This window comes from Canis lupus, chromosome 3, assembly GCF_011100685.1.
Source record: "Canis lupus familiaris isolate Mischka breed German Shepherd chromosome 3, alternate assembly UU_Cfam_GSD_1.0, whole genome shotgun sequence".
Lineage (NCBI taxonomy): Eukaryota > Metazoa > Chordata > Mammalia > Carnivora > Canidae > Canis > Canis lupus.
This window is the reverse complement of record NC_049224.1, coordinates 40544313-40560206: the sequence shown is the minus strand read 5'-3', so window position 1 is coordinate 40560206 and position 15894 is coordinate 40544313. Positions and strand designations below refer to the sequence as shown.

The following is a 15894-nucleotide window of genomic DNA, read 5'->3' as shown; positions in this document are numbered from 1 at the left end:
TAGCAGCAGGCGGATAGGGGTAATGAAACATAATTAACCATATTCAACAGGTTCCCAGTATCATATGTACCTGCATGTTTCCTGGTGATGTAACTCAGAGATGATGAGTATTGGCAATTTGCAATCATGCTGCCTGTGAGGGCTGGGTGTGATTGTGACAGAGAGAGCAGCGTGTCCCATGAGATGACCTCAGTGTTCCCAGGGCTGTCCATGCTGCCCCGATGCTGGATATACAGAACCAGCATCTGTGTTCAACATGAAGCCTTCAACAAACCCCACTGTGTATGTACTGGGCTCTCTTCACAGAGGCTGCTTGAATGGCACTTATGTCCTCTGATGATTGAGCTTCTCTGGCTAAATACATGTTTTTTCCAAACCCCACATTAACACGTGCTTACTGTGTACCACACTGTGTTAGGCACCTTCCTGGTATTAATATAGTGAGTCCTCTCAACAAAGTTACAGGAAGATTCCGCTACTCTCCTCAGATAAGGAAACTGAGGCATAGACAGACAGATAACTCACCCAAGTTGGGGCAAGAGCCATGGTTTGAAGCCAGGCAGTTGGGCTTCTGAGGCTATAATCTCTGCCAAGCCTGTACCCATCCTTTTTTTAAAAAAAAAAAAAGATTTATTCATTTATTTGAGAGAGAGAAAGAGTAGGGAGAGGGATCAGAGGGAGAGAGAGAATCCCAAACAGACTCCCCACTGAGCTAGGACCCCCCCCCCCATGTGGGGCTCCATCTCACAACCCCGAGAACATGACTTGAGCTGAAATCAAGGGTCGGACGCTCAACTGACTGAGCCACCCAGATGCCCCTATGCCACCTCTTCTGTGGACAGGGTCCTGGCTCAGCCTTTCAGGAAGCTGTGAGTGCCTTCCAGAGAGCTGCAGGTACAGAGCCTCACCTGGGAGAAACTTCCTGCCAGTAACATGCAACCTGCAACTAAGCCAACCTTTAGATGGAACTCTATAAGCACAGTTAAAGAAAGCCACAAGGAAACAGGACATTCTGTTTAAGCAAAGCATTAAGCCTAGTCTCTTAAACACACATATATACATGCACATCGCAATGCCACGGGAGAAAGGGCAAGCAGAGGCAGGATGGCTGTTTTAGATGAAAAGAAACTAAGGAGGCATCATGTATCTTCTCAGGTGATATTATAGCATCACAGGTACCATAGTTATATGATACCAGTCTTGCTCATTTTCTTGGGGGTTATTACTGTGTTGCATCATGCAGAAGAATGCACTTATTTCCAGGAAATGCATGCTGAGGTCTATAGAGCTAATGATGTCTGCAACTTAGTTTCAAATATTTTACAAGGACACACATACATAAAGACAAGGAGGTAAGGCAAATGTTAATAACTGAGGAATCCAGGTGGCAAGTACCCAGTTACCCATCGTACTGTTCTTTCACCCTTTCTGGGTATTTAAAACTTTTAATAATTTAAGTTGGAAAAACAATAGATCTGGCTAGACTTATTTTGGAGTGTGCTCACTGAAAGGAGACCCACAACCAAAATCTTAGAACATAAAATTATAAAGAAGAAGGAACCTGAGATTTCATTCAGCTTCTCTTGTTTTAAAGAGGAGAAAGGCGAACACATTGAACAATTAAAAGCTATTTAAAATACTGTGTTATAAGTATTTCCATTAAGTGTTTATTTATCCTTGTAATCATTTTCGCAGTCTTGAAGAAAAAAATCAAAATGTAAATAAGACATCTAAATATTGTGCTGGTTATTTTTAAAATGTTTAACATTTTAAGAAGCTAATATTGCTGTATAATCACGCAGCATAAATGCTAGCATATTTGGCGCATGTTATAAATTAAAGAAAGATCCGGGTTCTTTACCAGAAGAATAAGTGCAACAGGCAGACTTGGGTTTAGTTCCAAACAACTAGAGCAGAGGAAAACTGAACATATTAAAACCTAGGAAAAAGGGGTGGAGAGAGGGTGTAATGTGATGATTTTACCAAGGACTTCTTTATACCAACCAGGCAATACCTGGTACAATAAATAACTCTGGGAAACCGAATCCAACATGAAGGGACCAAAGCACATCTCAGGAGTCATTAACCAGGTATTTCCAGATGACAACTGTGATGTGACTAATGTGCCCTAGCTGGACCACTGCAGTATGCATCTGCACCCAATATGGAGTGTGGCCAACTGCAGTTCCAGGGTAGAGGTGGGAGGCCAGGAACCTGGATCTAGAAGGTATCAGTAACTCAAAGTCCCCACATTCATGGTTTTCACCCTCTTCCTAAGCCCCTGTATATGCCATCCCCACCCTCAACTGTCCTCTTCCATCCCTCAAACCTGTGACTGCATTACCAGGAAGGTCCACCACTCATCAGCTCTGGTTCCTCAACAAAGGGACTAAAAAAAGGGGGGAAGTAAGCACAGAATCATTTGAACTGTTGGTTTACTGGAATGCCTGTCACCCAGATGTTTAAACATTCTCCAGATGTTGTCCTTGCTCTGCACCTGAGAGAGAAACTGGCCATGGGCACCTCTTAGAGTTGAGACCAAGAGGGAACCGTGGTCCCGAGGGCTTGAAATGCTATTCCAGAAAGGTTTCCACTCTTTCAGCACTTTGCTGCCTGGCCCTGGACAGCAAGAACCTGCTCTTTAAGAGTGCTTAAATAAATACATCATCAGATCTGGAAACAGATAAAAGCCTTCATCTAATTTCTTTCCCATTATATGCATGTGTTTCTTAATGCTCTTGATCTTGGATAAAATATGTTCCAATGAATTAGATTTTAAGCCATTCATACATATTATAAATTAAATATCCAATTATTTCCAATGTCTTCCTTGTTAATTGATACGAATCTTTATTAATTCATACTAACTTACAGATTTAGTTAATTGATAACAGAAGTTCTCGAAGTAAAAATTCCTGGAAAGATATAAATTAATATTAACAGTTTTAGAAAAACCTGTAGGTATTGTTTCAAGTCACCTTGGGTACTTGATAAAATTATGTTCTCCAGGTACCAAATAGTATAGCACCCCAACAAATGTGTAGCAATTGACTTTTGGCACTTCTACCTGTTGGATTTAGTTTGGTGGCATAATGCTACTTGCTTGGGCTATAGCGTCACATATTAACAATCACTAGAAATATGAAGGCAGAGGGAATAATGTGGGTCATGGAAACTGTTTGGGATGTTATACTTAGAGCAATGCCAGCAAAACTTCCATGGTGACCCTGACCTTAGAAGGTGGCTGGGGACCTGGCAGCCTATTGTGCAAGGTTCAGCTCAGAGGGCGAAACACTGACCCCACTAAACGCTGCATTAATGAGCTGGGATCTCCACTCCCCCCAGCTCCCTGCTTAGAGTTTTCCCAGTTTCTACGTGAATCAAATTACGGGCACCTCTGCTGGGTTTCCTGTGAAATAACAGATCTTACTGTAACCAAATATTACCATCTCGGAAAAACTTCATGCAACTAGCGAGAGGACTCTTCATTCTCAGGCAACAGAGAAAAGCTTCTTTGTTTTGAGATTGAACACACCTGGAACAAGTTATCTGGGCGGAGGGGGTGGAGGTGGGGGTGGGGGGCTCCCTGGGCCCACAGTGGAGAGGGAGCTCCCGGGACCCAATCACATCCCTGCCTGTCAAAGGCCAGCCGCCCAAATCTTCTTCCCAGCTCTCTGGCCAATTTCATTGGAACTTGCAGTTGGCTGTAGCCACATGGCAGAGGGAGCCCTGCATCTACATGGAAGGATGACGCTGTTAAGGATCACAGAGCTCAGAGGCAACATTCCTACAAGCTCTGAGAAAGAGCTCACGATTCAGAGACCGGAAGTGTGGAACCTCTCCTCCTGTCCTCTGACCACTCATACCCCCCACCCCTGCCCTGAAGCAATGACCAAATAAGAATTCTGGCTGTGTCTCTGAGACAGCAGGCAGACATCTGGCATAGGATTAGTCAGTGTGTGCATCTGTGCATGGCTTCCCTTGGAAACCAACGAAACCCTGTGTTTCCACCTTTGCCTCAAAACACTTGCTTTCCAGAAGAAAACCTTGTGTTGCTCCTTTCATCTTTATGCCATGGCTGGTCCAGCAGCCGCAGAAAGGAATCTAACTCAGACCAGTGTGGAGGCAGGAGGTATGGCTGGTGTGGTAGATATCAGGTTATAAAACCATTGTTGAGAGGGGAACAGGACCATTCCTGGTCTCATCTGGAACAGGACCATTCTCACCTGTTGAGAGGGGAACAGGACCATTCCTCAGTGTGGAGAACTGGGGTGAATGTAAGGCAGACACCCATCCACACGCTAATGCAATTTTTGAAGATAATATCCCATCTCTGTTCACATTTTTTAGTCTTTTTTTAAAAATTTATTTATTCATGAGAGACACAGAGAAACAGAGACATAGGCAGAGGGAGAAGCAGGCTCCCTATGGGGAGCGTGATGCAGGACTCGATCCCAGGACCCCGGGGATCACGACCTGAGCCAAAGGCAGATGCTCAACCACTGAGCCACCCAGGCACCCCTCCACACCTTTTAGTTTTAATAAAATATCAGGTTTTTGCTGGAAGGGACCAGCTCTTACTCACCTTTGGTCCCTTCACTTAAGATGCCTGGATGAGGTGTGTAGTCATCAACACCTATTACTAGAACTAGTCTTACAAACCCTTATGTGTACAGCAGTGCCCTGGGGGCTGAGACAATGAAGATTCTGACTCAGTGACAGGGTCAGGCCTGACTTGGTACTTTTCTAGCAAGTTCCCAGGAGCTGCTGGAGCTGCTGGCTTCAAGTCTGAGTTGAAGGATGTCCTAATGACAGTTATTTGCCTGTGGAACGGGCAATTTCCCACATCCAGGGAAATTGCCATCTCTGACTATCTAAGGTAGCTATATGAACGTGGCATTCCACGCACCACCACCCCATTGCCCCACCAAACAAGAACGTGTTATTGTGTCTCTGTACTCATTCTTGTGCCATTAATTCAGCCATTGACATATGAATGGTGAAAACAAATCTAAGCAATTCATCAACAACCTAACTCACAACACTTTATTTATGGATTGATTTTTAGAGAGAGAGGGAGAGAGAGTCTTAAGCAGGCTTCATGCCCAGCATGGAGCTCATCACAGGGCTCGATCTCATGACCCTGAGATCATGACCTGAGCCAAAATCAAGAGTTGGATGCTCCACTGACTGAGCATTCCAGGGGCCCCCTAACTCAAAACACCATACATGAGGATTCAGGAAAACAAAGCTGAGACTTTTTTACAGAATGGTGGGAACTATGTTACTGTTGAGCTATTGCTATTTTAAATAATTTTAAGTAAATTTTAATAAAAGCCATTAGATCTTGCTAAAGATACCAGTGTGTTTTGACAGGGACAGAAAACCAGGTAAAGCCTCCCTGAAGGCTTTCCCCTTTGCACTAAAGTCATTGGGAGTCTATACCTAGTTGACTCTTTTAAAATGCATTCCTTTATTTCTGAACTGTTGATAAAGGGCTCTATCAGTTAGCAAGACCTCCCTTAAAATGGGAGGGCGACTATTAATTATTTCCCTCCCAGTGTCCTGTTTCAAGGGACCTGGTGTGTTTTTATTCCAGCAAGATGCCATTCGGCTGCTGCTTCTTGCTTTATAGCAAGTTTAATTTACTCGATTAAAAGTACACCTATGTTCGTCGTGTCTCCAAAGGGCCAGAGAGAGACATTCATGAAGACTTTCCCTTTGAAATAAAATATACAGATTTTGTTTCCCAGTGTCTCTATGTCGATCTTCCTTGCTTTGTTGGTTTCCATTGTGGTATCCAATATCACAGAGGCTGGCAGCAGAACGATGTGGAAATGCTTCTGATGAGAGCCCATTCTTGGGCTTGTCGGCATAACATATATTTTATAAGAACAATGAAAATCCGTAAGGGGTCCATTTTGCACGTCCCCATAGAAGAAATGCTCTCTCCACCAGAGGTGGGGGTGCTGGGTAAGTGGCTCTGATATAAAGCCCCCGCCAGAAACACAAGCACTCCCCATTTCTTGGGATTTCTTGTCACTACATTTTCTTCCACAGAGTTCCTCTGCCTAGACGGTTCACACAAACCATAAAAATTCCTGAAGAAAAAGGAACTTTATTGACCAGAATGCATTACCCAATTAAAAAAAAAAATCAATGTTTTATATTTATTTGTATATTTATATCCTGCAGGGGAAAAGTATGTGATGTATCTTATTTTTACCATGATGTGCAGCAATTCCTTAAGCAAATATGTGATCAGGCCATTTAAAATGCAGGGTGTATGTATTTATAGCTTATACCCACACATTTATTTTTATTTATCCAAAAGATTGAAACTGCGCTTTCTTGGCCCTTTCTTTGGTTTCCTGCTAAAATATATAATTAGGCAGATTTTTAATGTACCTAATGTGCCCTGAGGAGACTAAGCAGCGACCTTTTTTTGAAACTTTAAAAATATTGGTAGGAAGCAGTTCTCTTTTCTTTTTCCCAAGTTCAATAGCTCAGCTCTCCGTTTCCTGTTTCCAATAGCCAAGGTAATTAGACCATAATGAGAACTCTTTGCTTGGAAGATGACATCTGAAAATTGAAACTATTTGCCACACCAACCTCGACACCAGGGGGAGGGGGCAGGGATCGCCTCCTTAGAGAGAGAAAATTCTACAACTAGAATGTCATACCTCCAAAATTATTTCTTCCTGAAAAGACTCTGAAGTCTGGAAGGTAAAGCGACATTTGTATTGCATTTTGTTTGTTTGTTATGGAGTAATCAATTCTTCATTGTTAAGGAAACATCTCTAAAAGCTTTAGAAAGAGCCCGAACATGCGGGAAACCTGTTCACCACATCAACTTTTTTCTTTCTAGGCAGCAGCCATACAGTAAAGTGCGTGTGTCTTAAAAGTACAGCCTGGTGACACAGAGAGGGAAAATATCAGCGATATTGTCATAGTGTTGTACGATGTTGTATGGTGACACATGGTGGCTACACTTGTGAGCACAGCATAACATACAGACTTGTCCAATTACTATGCTGTACACCTAAAACTAATGTAACATTATGAGTCAACTACATTTCAATTAAAAAGTAGATCTTGATGAATCTTTTCATTTCCCATGATAAACCTGTGTAACGGCTACCAAGGTAAACAATTAGAACATTTCTAGCCCGTGAAGGCTCTCAACCCCTTCCTAGCAATACCCTTCCTAGCAATACCTACCCCCCCAACGGAGCCCCCATTCATCCTGACTTCTATCCCCCAGAATGGTTTTTTTTTTTTAATTTTTTTTTTTTTTTTTTTTTATTTATGATAGTCACAGAGAGAGAGAGAGAGGCAGAGACACAGGCAGAGGGAGAAGCAGGCTCCATGCACTGGGAGCCCGATGTGGGATTCGATCCCGGGTCTCCAGGATCGCGCCCTGGGCCAAAGGCAGGCGCCAAACCGCTGCGCCACCCAGGGATCCCCCCAGAATGGTTTTGCCTGTCCCTGGATTTCACATAAATGGAGCTGTGAAGCATATACCCTTTTCTGTCTGGCTTCTCTCTTTCAGCTTTGTATCAGAGTCAGCCACGTGGTTGTATATACGTTGGGTTCTTGCATTTTCATTGCACTATGGTATTTTCTTCATGTGGATATGCACACTTTATTCATTCTACCTTTCACAGACATTTGGGTGTGTCCTGGTTCCTAGCAAGAACGCTGCTATGGACATTCTTGCCCATATATTTGAGTGAGGATAAACACTTATTTGCCTTAGGTAGGAGTGGAACTCCCGGGACATGGAGTGTGTACAGATTCCGCTAAACTGCTTCCCAAGGACGTTTTATCAGTCATCCCTGCAACTGGGTGCCTGTAGAGCACCTTTTGAATGGCAACACGGGATGCCTGGGGTCTCACCATTGAAAGCGAAGTCTCAAGTATTCCCAAAAGGGAGTACACTGGGAGTGAGCAACAGAGGCAGAGAAAAAAACCATTTCACAAAATGAAAGCTACTCCCCAGGGAGGAAGCTGGCTAAGTGGGCTCTGGCCAGGGTCCTAGGGCCTCTCTGGGTGAACCATTTCACACCCACACTTGTGGGTTAGTCAGAGCCAGTGGCATCGGTTGGCCAGCTCCCAACCTCAGGGCCTTTGACCACTTGCACATAACCAAAGAAGACTTTCCCGGGGTCAGGCTGCCCCTAGCCAGGCCAGCCTGGTTAACAGCCTTGAAGAGGGACACCTCTCGCCAGATACCTATTCAACCCAGTGAATTACCTGAGCCTTCCTCATTTGGACCAAATTCCTTATTTTCTCTTTTTCCAGTCATCTTTCTAATTATTGACCAAAGAGTTAATAGTGGGATTATCTAAGGAATAGTCCTTGTGGCCAGTAATCCTCTAACCCACACTAGCCCTGCTGCCCTCAATGGGTCCTGTCTGCCTCCTGGGGACACCACCTTATCCTCTCCACTTATATGCAGACCCTCCTCAGGCCCCAGAAGAGAGACTTTGGGATCTGTGCTCTACATAGGCCAGAATCCCAGGGGAGGTGAGAATCCTACCCACCAACCCACCCCCTCTGCCAAGACATTCTAGAAATGAGGAAGATGATGGTTCATAAGAGACTGTTGCCCCTACTGACAACTTTTCTGAACATCCACCATGATGTCATCTAAAAAGTTTAATATTCTTGCTGTTCCCTCTCCAAATTGAGAATCTTCCATTGGCAGAAGCTATATGGGTTATCAGAGAGGGACTTGAGAGGCCTTCCTACCACTGCAGGCCAGAGCCTCTGGGTCAGGGCCCACAGCTGGGCACATCTTGCCCACGTCACTCCCCACCTCCATCGCTCTGATTGCCAACTTCCCACTGGGTTTCCTCTCAAAGCTCTGGCTCTTTCCTCTTGTCTGGTTGCAATCTCTGCTAGAAGTTTCACAGGAGCCAGGATGTTCATTAGGCACTTGGCCTTAAAGTTTCACTCATAACTCAAAGGGTTACATACATAGTGGTTTGTCATTTCTCTGTAGCATAGACTTGAACCTAGGCCTTGGGAAGACCATGCACTTAGTATATACGTAGCTAGTGAAGGGGTCCAGCTGTCTGTTAACCTTCCTCACAAAGGAACATCTCAGTCTGCCTGGGCAGAGACCCCGGCTCCAACAGGCCATACCCACCTGTGGCAGAGCAGAGCTGGCATAAGCCAGAGGAGGGGTTGGGCAGCTTCAAGGACTTAAGTACTTCCCTTCTTTCTCTCTCTTTGTCCTTCTTCACCAGGAGACTCTGGAAAGGTTTGCACTCCTCTCTTCTCACCTTCCTCCCATTTGGAGACTGATAAGGATAGACGGAGAGGCCGGGCTACCCCTGAGGAGGACTGAACTGTGGCCAGATAGACTCACAGCTAATCTGCTCCCAGATCCCTGAGTAAGAAAATAAATAACTGTTGGTTGAAACCACTAAGTTTTGAGGTAATGTGTCACACAGCAATACATAGCAAATGGAAGGTTACTGGTACTACTGACCAAATATCTCTGGTCTGCCTTCTAGAAGCATAACAAAAGGACACGTCTCCTCTCACATATGTATATGTCACTTTCTTTGGTAATGATGTGATCACCTCTGTGAAGGCAGCTCAAGAGCCAATGTGCACTGTCATCATCTCTTTCTCCCTCTACTACACCCATGGTCAGTTTTGCTCATAATGGGACAATGCTTCATGAGTGTAGGGCCCCAAGGGGAGGTGATGGAGTGCAGAGCTTTGAGCCCACCCCATGAACATGCAGCAGCAGCAGAAGAAAAAATATCTTTGCAGGTCGTAAGCACCTCCATTTAGGGGGTTTGTTACCATAGCAGCATCAGAACTATACTGACTAAACGGGCAAGGGTACGCAGGGATTCCCCGTCCGTCCACCTCTGTTTCTTCCTGCCGACACCTCCAGCCAGGGCAGCGGGATTGGCCCCTCCATATGGGATTCCTACAGTCCGCACATGGAGCAGGACTCTTTCTCCTGTGGGAGCCTGATTCGGGAGCGAGTTGGGACGCCGGGCATTGTCCCCGTGACTCCTGTGCTTCAGAACCCAGTGAATAGGAAAAGCTTGTGTGTGAGTTAGAGGAGTATAAGGTGTTAACGGCCCATGCGATCCAGTTCTGAAAGGCACAAAGTCAACACCCATTGATCTTGTGCTTTTTTTTCCGGAACCAGAGAGAATTTGGGGGAAGTTACTGTCTGGCCACCCAGAAAACAAAGGCCAGTTAGGATTTGTTTTATTTTCTTTTCTTCCCAGATCAATCCCTAGTTCCCCGAGGATCCGGTGTGGTTTTGAGCTTCCTCTGTGCCTGTTCTGCTCCCCACACACCCCCTGCTCGCCCCTCCCAGCCCCCTCAACCGTTCTGTCCTTCCCCATACCCTCCTCTGCTGCCCCCTCCCCTCCTCAGGCTGTGGCCTCCTCCTCGTTAGGAAGTGTTAGAAAGTTGCTGGAGTGCGAAATGAGCCTGCGAAAGCTCCTTGTCCTAATTAAACTTCAACGAGGAGAGTGACAAGAGGCGACGGGGAGGAAACGGGTGCCACGGGGGTCTCAGACTGGGTCCAGGCTGGGGAGGCCATTGTCCTGGAGAACAAAAGCTGCTGTTTGCATGTGTTAAACCCCATCAAACTTCATCAGACCCAGGTGCAAAAGCCCACATCCCAAATGCCATCCCGGCTTATGCCACCTTCCAGAGCACGGCTGGGGCCCCAGCCATCAGCCCTAATCAGGACAGGGCCCCACATCAAAGCTGGACTCCCTCCACAGACAGCTTCTGCTCCAAGATGCATTGTTGTTGCGACTCCCTCCGCTCAGCCCTTGCCCCACGAATTAGGGCACCGAGCCCCCCCCTGCCGAGCCCCCCCCCCCCCCATAGCATGGCTGGTCTCTGCTGGCATTATTGTTAATGAGGTAGGAAGTGCGGCTTCGTCCTAGCCCGGGACTAACCTAATCACATAAAGCTGTCGCTCTGGAACAGACCGAGCGGCCCCAGAGTCAATTTCCCTGAAAGCAACGCAGAGCAGAGCTTCCTGGGAGAAGACACAATGCTGTCTATTGTCTCTGTCACTTCCTCTGCACCCTCCCAGCGTGGAAGCATCTCTTTGGGAGCCACAGTCCTTTGCAAAAGCTGTTTGCTGAGGCCCCGCCGCGGTTTCCAAAACCCCCGTGAGAAGCAGTGTCTCTCCGCAGTCATTGTTTCCAGGCTGGCCAAGCCGGCTAGGGAGGAGAAGCCAGACCCAGGGAGACTGTCTCCTGGCCCTGGGCTTGCGACACTGGACCCTGGTGGTTCCTGGCGCCTCAAGGTCTCTAGAAGCCGCCCCAGGATCTGGGCAGAAGCCAGGGCGATGCCAGATGCAGGAGGAGCACCCTACAGGGGCCGGGCCCTGGGTGAGAACAGAGCCAGAATGATCTAGAAGGTCCTCAGGATGTCACTGGGCATCCTGAACGAGCTTCCCATCAGGACTCTGGGCAGCCATCTGGGCCACCGCTTACCCAACCGTCCTTCCTAATTATGGCCCATTCCCGGGGCGTGGGCCTTCCCCTCGAAGTGACCAACACTGGACAGAAGTTTCACTCACTCGTACCCGATGTCCTCATGTTTCTCTCTTCCCGCTGCGATGTGTTCCCAAGAACCCAGGCAGGGAGAAGGTGGGCTGGGGGAGGCCCAAAATGGGCTGAGGAGGGCCTGGGGCAAGACAGAGGTAGGGTCAAAATGCAAAAGTAAAGTAACCTGGATGGGGTGTGGATGCTGGTCTATGCTGAGCACTGGCTAGGAGACCAGACATTACAATGGAAGCTACGGCTCCCCATCTTCCCGAACGAAGGCTGTGTGTTTGGGGGCTTCTACCCCATTCTCTGGGTCACCAAGATTCTAGAGTGATCGAGATACAGCCCTTCTCTTATCAGCCAGGAGATTGACATGTGAACAGCCAAACCTAATCCAAGGCAGAGTTTACAGAAGGCTGTTTGGAAGGTGGCCTGAATGAGGACGAAAGAGGAAGGTCTGGTACAGGAGGAAAGAAGCTTTCCTGAGAGGGCTGCCCTCACTGTGGCCTCAGTGACCCAGCAGGATTTTGCAGAGAGAGAGAGTGGATCATAGGTGAGGCCAAGCCTTTGCTGAAGCATTGTTCATAAAAGGAGTCCAAGCACTTACTTCCCTCCCAGCCCCAGGTTAGCCTGGTTCTCCAACCCAGTCTTTGGCATTCCTGGGAAATTGTGACTTTCCTAACCTGCGGCCAGCCCACCACGTTCTCCCACCACTCATTTTGCAGGCTGGTGTGTGTGTGGGGGGTGGGCACTCAGAGAATACTTGCTGATCCTGGGGAGTGAAGCCATACAGTAGGGCCCCTGGAAACCAAAAGGGCCCACTTAAGCAGATCACTCTTGGATGCTGGCAAGAGTGAAATCACTTGATAGGTATTTTGTCGTGTGTTTCTTTTTAACTATATAAAAAAAGGGTGGATGTGCAAACCCAACCCAAGAATACCTTGGCTCAGGCTCAACTAGATGAAACCTTAAAAAATGATTTAATGTTCTGTTAGACTGTTGCATATTAAGGCAATGTAATGCCTTCTAAGAGATGAGAATCAGATCCTGTGATGACTCGGACACATTTAAAGAGTTATAGCTCACTTATCAAAAAAGCAACAATAAACATTTTGCCCAATGTGTATAGTGGCCTGGACCTCAGAGTAATGTATGCAAGTGTCCCTTTGTTCCCAGACTATGATGCTACCACCTCCTACTTCCCTTCCTGAGCTGCGCTTTTGCAAACAGGAAAGCTTGTGGGAGAAGGGAGTACGTGGGGCTGCGTCTGCCCATGGAGTGGGGCTGTGTGATCACTGAGTTGCAAAGTCAGAGCTCTTCCCGGGAAACTGAATTTCCAATGGCTCTCTGGGCAGGGTTGACAGGGGTAGGCCGCAAGTATATGCATTGGGTATGTTGCACCTTAAGTAGTGCAGCTGTGAAACCTTGCTGTACAGAGGCATTCATGGAAAATTATTGGGCACTTGGCCCACAGCAGATGTGATGAGAAATTGGGCCAGGAGGAGCTGGGATGAGGCAGGAGAGAAGACATGGAAGGACTGCAAAGCCTTACAAGGTGACCACAGGCGGAAATCTTAAAAAAAAAAAAAAAAAAAAAAAAGAAGAAGAAGAAGACATTCCCACCAGTTCCAGAAAGTAGGGCTAACTTAAAATGCAACTCCTTTCCTTGAAGTGGGCTTGGCAGGCTCAGTTGTTGAAAGGAAAAAAAAAAAATCAATTTTTTAAAAAAAGAAAGAAAAGAAACAAAATCAACATGTTTTACATTTGTCTAGCCTGCGTTTCCCCCCAGGCATCCCCCTCCTCACATGCTGAAATGATGTGTGAGATCAGAACAAAAGAAATTTAGAGAAGCTGTTGCCATAGGGTCCAGAGCTAAGGAGGCTGCAATTTTATTTTATTTTATTTTATTTTATTTTATTTTATTTTATTTTATTTTATTTTATTTTTTATTTATGATAGGCACACAGTGAGAGAGAGAGAGAGAGGCAGAGACACAGGCAGAGGGAGAAGCAGGCTCCATGCACTGGAAGCCCGACGTGGAACTCGATCCCGGGTCTCCAGGATCGCGCCCTGGGCCAAAGGCAGGCGCCAAACCGCTGCGCCACCCAGGGATCCCCGGAGGCTGCAATTTTAAAATATTGTTTCATGTATTTATGATGTGAAATCGTCAAACAGGTAGTAGTATGCCGAGTCCTCTCGGATGGTATCAGAGTCACATAGCTGGAGCCTCTCCAGTCATTGCTTAGGAGAGTCACCTGTGCCCCTTGCCTCCAGACGCCATCTCAGCCCAAAAACCAGAGGAAAGGCAGCATTTCCCCTTGTGTTCAGAGTTCTTTATTTCTCCATTCATGTTCCAGGACCCACACTCCAAATCTGTTGTTCTGTAAAGAGTGGACACTTACTTATACCCTAATGTGAATGGGAACCCCAACTTTTTCTTAAGATGGATAGGAAGACTTATGTTTTCACTGATCCTAAGCTAAAGTAAGGTTAAACAGATGAGGGAATTATATTTAGGGGCAAAGTGTCCATACCCGACTCCTATGAGCCTTCCTTAAAGGCTCTATGAAATTTCTTACCTCCTAGGCTTTATGCAGAAGTTGGTTCTCTCCATCTGCAATGCTTTCTGCATAATTGACTCATATTTTCTTTCCGCTTCATGATGACACATTTCTCTAGAATGGTCTTCTATGATTAGGAGTGTCTCTGTGGCAGAAACTGCTAGTTGCCTACCAACATCTATTCCCCTTTCTTCCTGACTAACAGACTCCTATGTTGTTAGGAGCATCAATGGGGCCAGCTGGAAAAGCAAACCAAAACAAAACTTCACTTCCCAGCTTTACAGATATCTGTAGCCAAGGAGATGTAAGCAGAAGACATTGATGGTGGGGAGGGGGTTGCTTTAGAGAAAATTCTTCAGAAGGGGAATAATTAGACCAGGAAGCTGGTTTTCTTCTTAGCCTTTCTCCTTGGAATCTGGCCATGATGGTTGGAGCTCCAGCAGCCATCTCGGGGCCAACCTGAGGATGGAATTAACAAGCTACAGTGGCAAAACAGAAAGAAAGACAGAGATGCCAGGCTTTCTACTGACTGTGTGTGGTGCTGTCTTATCAGCCCTTGGCTTCCCATCTCTGTATGTATTTCTTTTATGTGAAAATGAACTTCGATCTGCTTTCAGTCACCATGATTTCCAGTTTCTGTCACCAATTGAACTAAACCTAAGTAAGTCCTCCTCTTTTTGCACCTCTCCAAATGGCTGTTTACATTCCCAATCTCTCATCGTGAGCCTGTCTTCTCCCCAGTCTGTGAGAGCTATAAGGTCAGCAGTGAACTTTGACTTTTGGAGCTTCAGTGCCTGCCTTGGAGTCTGGCACATAACAGCAGTCCTACACATGTTTGTTGAGTTGGAGGCCCCTGAAATATGGCTCTGCCTGTATGTGGGCATACTTGAAACCCCTTTCAAGAGTTAAGACTACAGGATATTGGGAGCCAGAGCCCAGGAGAAGTCAGTATTTAGACTACTTTGGACTCAGAAGGGGAAAACCCACCTATTTATATTTATTTATAACAACAAAATGGCTATTTTTGAGCACCAGCTACGTGCTCCAAATATTGGTTCCCTCTGTCCCACTTCATCCCATACTTTTAAGATTTCTGCCTGTGCATGATTATTGCAGATTAAAGCATATTCCCACATGCACCTTGCCTACCTCACCTTCTCCCTCTTCAGCCAGGAATTTCCCCAGTGAATCTCTGCAGGTGCAACAGGAACCAGGGGCCTCCCGGGGTGGGGTGCTCAGGAGGTGGGAGATGGAAGCATGACCCCAGGGCCCACAAGGAGCCCCAGAAGTAAGGTCCCCACAGAGCCCCTGAGAGTTTCCTTTGTCCACCTTGCATCTATTTTGCCCAAATGTGCTTTTGGGTGAACAGTTACCACAGAAGAGCAGGCCAGGCCCCCTGGCCTCCAAGCTCAGCCTTCAGGGTAGGGCAGAAGAAAGAATGTAATCAGAGTTATGGCTTAATGAAGTGAACCGTGATGACCATAAACAGACAGTTTGGGATTTGGTTTGTTATTTTGTACAAGGCAGTATCTTTCAACAGCGACTGGTGTTAGGGTCAGTCTTAAACATTTTCGTGTCACCCACCAAAAAACAGTAATGCCATTGTTACACTGTACTTTTCCACCTTAAAATGGGATTGGTTTTGTGGGTTGGGAAAGTTACCAAAAATAAGTTTCTTCAATCACAAAAGTTAGCACAGAGGAAGTTGCTAGATCATTTGAAAGATGGGAGAGGACCATAGATAAGAAAGAGTTGTTACAGACAACAGACTTCCAGACCACCTA

General features: G+C 46.2%; 1 long non-coding RNA gene across 1 annotated transcript; it reads right to left on the bottom strand.

Moving 5' to 3' along the window:
• Window positions 1–5418: 5418 nt before the first annotated feature.
• LOC111095359 lies at window positions 5419–9617 on the bottom strand. Its single transcript, XR_005356337.1, has 3 exons — window positions 9500–9617; window positions 9155–9397; window positions 5419–6101 (listed from the first exon to the last, which is right to left on the bottom strand). It is a non-coding gene; the product is annotated as an uncharacterized LOC111095359 (long non-coding RNA).
• Between the last annotated feature and the right edge of the window lie 6277 nt (window positions 9618–15894).